The 6,000-nt window shown below is 27.4% G+C and overlaps 1 protein-coding gene across 1 annotated transcript in view; it reads right to left on the bottom strand.

Moving 5' to 3' along the window:
* LOC141338047 (low-density lipoprotein receptor-related protein 1B-like) overlaps positions 1–6,000 on the bottom strand; it is a gene marked incomplete at its 3' end in the record, with an annotated part of 171,078 nt that overhangs the window by 143,759 nt on the left and 21,319 nt on the right. The window lies entirely within an intron of this gene.

A 6,000-nucleotide genomic window follows, 5' to 3' on the forward strand; every position in this document is an offset into this window, starting at 1 on the left:
CCTACTTGGAAAACTGAAGAGAATGTCTGTAGAATTGTGTTTAGCAAACATTTGTTGTGTTAAACACAGTAATGATCCTGTTTGTGCACCCTTAGCAATTCAACAAAAGCTAACGCTAGCTGATATTTTTGCTTCTATACACAACATTTTCAAGCATCAAGGAATTTTTATAGTCGAGAGTCTGACAGAAATAGGAAAATTTGACATTTTACTGAATTGAATTTAGCCCAAAAAGGGCGGGAAATGTTAGAGTCAATTTAAATGTAGACGCCTGAGGTAAAATCAAAGTAAACAAGTACAATGTCTTTCATAATCTCAATTTGTCTCGAAATATCTTATAATTCAGGATCGGTGGTGAAATGTTCATTAGAGAACAAACAGCCCTGTTAATGCTACGGCTGAAAGTTAGCATATCTTAAATTTCTAAGCAATACAAGGGTTCGTAAAGTCTACAATTTTGTTTTCAAAACAGGGAAAACAGTAATGCTCTTGTTCATTATTGTACACCTGATGAACACAAGCTAATGCTAGCATAGCCTTGCTTACCCTTAGCAATTCGTTCAAGTATCAACATGTTCAAGCATCAAGGAATGTTTATAGTCAAAAGTCTGACAGAAATAGGAAAATTCAACATTTTACTAAATAGAATTTAGCCAAAAAATGGCAGGAAATGTTAAAGTCTGTTTAAATGTAGACGGCTGAGGTCTGGAGCATTACTGTTCAACGAATGCTTGCTAAACGCAATTCTACAGACAATCTCTTCAGTTTTCTAAGTAGGAAATCCTAAAAAATTTGGACTTTGCGAAACCTTGTATTGATTATAACCTCTCAAATGTTTTTAGCCTAGCATTAACATGGCTGCTTGTTCTCTAAGGTACATTTTTCCACTGATCATGAATTATAAGATATTTTGAGACAATTTGAGATTATGAAAGAGATACTGTATTTTGTTTTTACCTCAGCCGTCAACATTTAAATTGACTTTACTATTTCCCGCCATTTTTGGCTAAATTCCATTCAGTCAGATTTGAAATTTTCCTATTTCTGTCAGACTTTCGACTACAAAGCATCTAGATGATTTTGCGCCTAAATACCACAAAGTTAGTTTGAATGCACAATTTTAGACATTCACAAAAAAACAACAACCATGAATTATAATATATTTTGAGATAAATTGAGATCATGAAAGAGATTGTACTTTGTACACTTTGATTTTACCTCAGCTTCTGCATTTAAATAGGTGTTAGTGTTTCCCACCATTTTATACTACATGCTATTCAGTCAGATGTGGAATTTTCCTATTTTTGACTTTCAACTATAATGTTGTGTGTGTGGAAGCAAAATCATAGCTAGCATTAGCTTTTGTTGAATTACTAAGGGTAAGCATTAGCTTGTGTTCTTCAGGCATACAACAGAAAGATTACTGTGTTTGACACAACAAATGTTTGCTAAACACAATTCTGCAGACATTCTGTTCAGTTTTCCAAGTGGGAAATCAGAAATTTAGACTTTGTGAACCTTTTTATTGCTTATTAGTTCTCAGTGGTTTAAAGTATGCTATTTTATAGCATTAAGCATTAAAATGTCTGTTTGTTCTCTAAGGAATATTTCACCACCAACGATGAATTGTTAGATATTTTGAGATAAATTGAGATTATGAAAGAAATTGTACTTGTTTACTTTGATTTTACCTCAGCCGTCGACATTTAAATTCACATTAGCATTTTAATGCCATTTTATGCTGCCGTTGTTTACCTTTAGCGATTCAACAAACACTAATGCTATCTATTGTTTTGCTTCCATATACAACATTTTTAAGCATCAAGCAATGTTTATAGTCAAAAGTCTGACAGAAATAGGAAAATTTCAAATCTTGACTGAATAGAATTTAGCCCAAAAATGGTGGGAAATATCTACAGTCAATTTAAAAGTCAACGGCTGAGGTAAAACCAAAGTACAATCTCCTTCAAAATCTCAAATTGCCTTAAAACATCTTATAATTCATAATTGGTGGTGAAATGTTCCTTAGAGCCATGTTAATGCTAGGCTAAAAAATAAATAAATCATACTGTTCTTTAAACCACTTAGCCATTTTTGGGCTAAATTCTATTCAGTCAGATTTGAAATTTCTCTCAGACGTGCGACTATAAACATTGCTTGATGCTTGAAAATTTTGCGTATGGAAGCAAAACAATAGAAAGCATTAGTGTTTGTCGAATCGCTAAAGGTAAACAATGCCAGCATAAAATGGCGTTAAAATGCTAATGTCAATTTAACTGTCGATGGCTGAGGTAAAATCAAAGTAAACAAGTACAATTTCTTTCATAATCTCAATTTATCTCAAAATATCTTACAATTCATCATTGCTGGTGAAATATTTCTTAGAGAACAAACAGCCATTTTAATGCTACAGCTAAAAAATAGCATACTTTACACCACTGAGAAGTTATAAGCAATACAAGGGTTCACAAAGTCTAAAGTCTTCTAACTGAAGAGAATGTCCGTAGAATTGTGTTTAGGAAACTTTTGTTGTGTTAAACACAGTAATGCTCCTGTTGTTACCTGAAGAACACAATGCTACCCTTAGTAATTCGACAAAAGCTAATGCTAGCTATCCTTTTGCTTCTATACACAACATGTTCAAGCATCAAGCTATGTTTGTATTCGAAAGTCTGACAGAAAAATGAACATTCCGCATCTGACTGAACAGAATTTAGCCAAAAAATGGCAGGAAATGCTGAAGTCAATTTAAATGTCGACGGCTGAGGTAAAATGAAAGTAAACAAGTACAATTTCTTTCATAATCTCAATTTATCTCAAAATATCTTACAATTCATCAACTGAAGAGAATGTCTGTAGAATTGTGTTTAGCAAACATTTGTTGTGTTAAACAGTAATGCTCCTGTTGTATGTCTGATGAACACAAGCTAATGCTTACTCTTAGTAATTTGACAAAAGCTAATGCTAGCTGTCATTTTGCTTCCACACACAACATTTTCAAGCATCAAGCAATGTTTATAGTCGAAAGTCTGACAGAAATAGAAAAATTCCACATCTGACTGAATATAATTTAGTATAAAATGGCGGTAAAACGCTAACACCTATTTAAACGCAGACGCTGAGGTAAAATCACAGTAAACAAAGTACAAACTCTTTCAATATCTCAATTTATCTCAAAATATCTTATAATTCATTGTCGGTTGTTCTCAACTAAACCGTTTTGATCCCAGAAAGCAAACATCTAAATGCTAAGTGATGTTAAATGCTAAATAAAGTGCAGTTAGCATAACAACACAGTAGGAATAACAAAACATATAAGGTTGTCAACCTTTAAAAGTGACAAAAATCTATTTTGTGAATGTCAAAAATCTAACTTTGTGGTATTTTGGTGCAAGATCATCTAGATGCTAGTAAGATTAGCAGATGCTAACTCCAAAATCACGAAAGAAACTAGTTTCACTTGATAAACAAAATGTTTTTACAGGTAAGTTTTAGCAGTTTAGCAGCTTGTATGGATCAAACAAAAAGGCAACCGTGAACAGTTCAGCAATTTGCCAAAGCAGAAAAAAATAATAAATAAATAAATGCATAAAAGTGAAACTTAATTAATGTTTTCTAATTTAAAAATGAAAGGAATTGCTGACAGAGATCAAGAGATGCAGATGCGTTTGGAGATTAATGCTGCAGATCTCTGTAGCACAGGTCACACTGTTTTTTAAAATTTGAATCTTTATGAAGCTCATAACTCACTGATGTAAAATTAATACTCTGCATGTGGTCCGGCGCCTAATTACTCCGAAATAATTAGAGGATCCCTCCCTTAACTGACCTTTTGGAAAGACAGCCATCAAAACAAATTTATCAACAAGGGCTATTTTGAGGTGAGGTGGTACGCAGAAACTTTTGGCAATTGAGATGGATGGTTTTTAATTTACTTTAATGAAAAGTAAATAATTTTGGACTTGCAAAATAGATAAAATACATCATCACCAATGTCACCTAAGTCTGAGCTGTTTCAACTGAAAGAAACTTGCACTAATTGATCTTGAAATATATCAGTGCCCTTGTTTTGACTCAAGATGCACAGCAGTTATGTTTTTAAAATACTTTAAAATATTATTAAAATACAATAAAACAAAATATATAAAATAAATACATTTACAATTTCTAACAACTGTGTTTCGGTGGGAAACATTTATCTACAGTTCTACAGTACTAAATATAATTTATAATAAGATTAAAATAAAATAAAATGAAAAAAAAACATATAAATACAATTTAAATTCCTGAACAGCTGTATTTTGGTGGAAAACATTTATACACTAATAAATATAATTTATAATATCATTAAAATAAAATAACATTTATCTACAGTTCTACAATAATAAATATAATTTATAACATTATTAAAATAAAATAACATTTATCTACAGTTCTACAATAATAAATATAATTTATAATATTATTAAAATAAAATAAATGCATTTTTAATTTCTGAACAGCTGTATTTTGGTGGAAAACGTTTATCTACACTAATAAACTAATTTATAATTTTATTAAAATAAAATAAAATAAAATAAAATAAAATAAAATAAAATAAAATAAAATAAAATAAAATAATGCATTTTCAATTCTTGAATAGCTGTATTTTGGTGGAAAATATTTATCTACACTAATAAATTAATGTATAATATTATTAAAATAAAATAAAATAAAATAACAAAATAAAATAATGCATTTTCAATTCCTGAATAGCTGTTTTTTGGTGTAAAAAATTTATCTACACTAATAAATATAATTTATAATATTATTAATAAATAAATAAATTAAATTAAATTAAATTAATGCATTTTCAATTCATGAACGGCTGTATTTTAGTGGAAAACATTTATCTACACTAATAAATAATTTTTTTATATAATTAAAATAAAATAAAATAAAATAAATGCTTTTTCAATTCTTGAATAGCTGTATTTTGGTGGAAAACGTTTATCTACACTAATAAATTAATGTATAATATTATTAATATAAAATAAAATAAAATAAAATAATGCATTTTCAATTCTTGAATAGCTGTATTTTGGTGGAAAATATTTATCTACACTAATACATTAATGTATAATATTATTAAAATAAAATAAAATAAAATAAAATAAAATAAAATAAAATAAAATAATGCATTTTCAATTCCTGAAAAGCTGTTTTTTTGGTGTAAAACATTTATCTACACTAATAAATATAATTTATAATATTACTAATAAATAAATAAATAAAATTCAATTAAATTAATGCATTTTCAATTCATGAATGGCTGTATTTTAGTGGAAAACATTTATCTACACTAATAAATTAATTTTTAATATAATTAAAATAAAATAAAATAATATCAAATAAATGCTTTTTCAATTCTTGAATAGCTGTATTTTGGTGGAAAATATTTATCTACACTAATACATTAATGTATAATATTATTAAAATAAAATAAAATAAAATAAAATAAAATAAAATAAAATAAAATAAAATAAAATAAAATAAAATAAAATAAAATAAAATAATGCATTTTCAATTCCTGAAAAGCTGTTTTTTGGTGTAAAACATTTATCATCTACACTAATAAATATAATTTATAATATTACTAATAAATAAATAAATAAAATTCAATTAAATTAATGCATTTTCAATTCATGAATGGCTGTATTTTAGTGGAAAACATTTATCTACACTAATAAATTAATTTTTAATATAATTAAAATAAAATAAAATAATATCAAATAAATGCTTTTTCAATTCTTGAATAGCTGTATTTTGGTGGAAAACATTTATCTACACTAATAAATTAATTTATAATAATATTAAACTAAACTAAACTAAACTAAAATAATGCATTTTCAATTCTTGAATAGCTGAAATTTGGGTGGAAAACATTTATCTTTACTACTAAATATAATTTATAATATTATTACAATAAAATATAATAAATGCATTCTCAATTCCTGAACA

Source organism: Garra rufa, chromosome 7 (genome assembly GCF_049309525.1).
Source record: "Garra rufa chromosome 7, GarRuf1.0, whole genome shotgun sequence".
Classification (NCBI taxonomy): domain Eukaryota; kingdom Metazoa; phylum Chordata; class Actinopteri; order Cypriniformes; family Cyprinidae; genus Garra; species Garra rufa.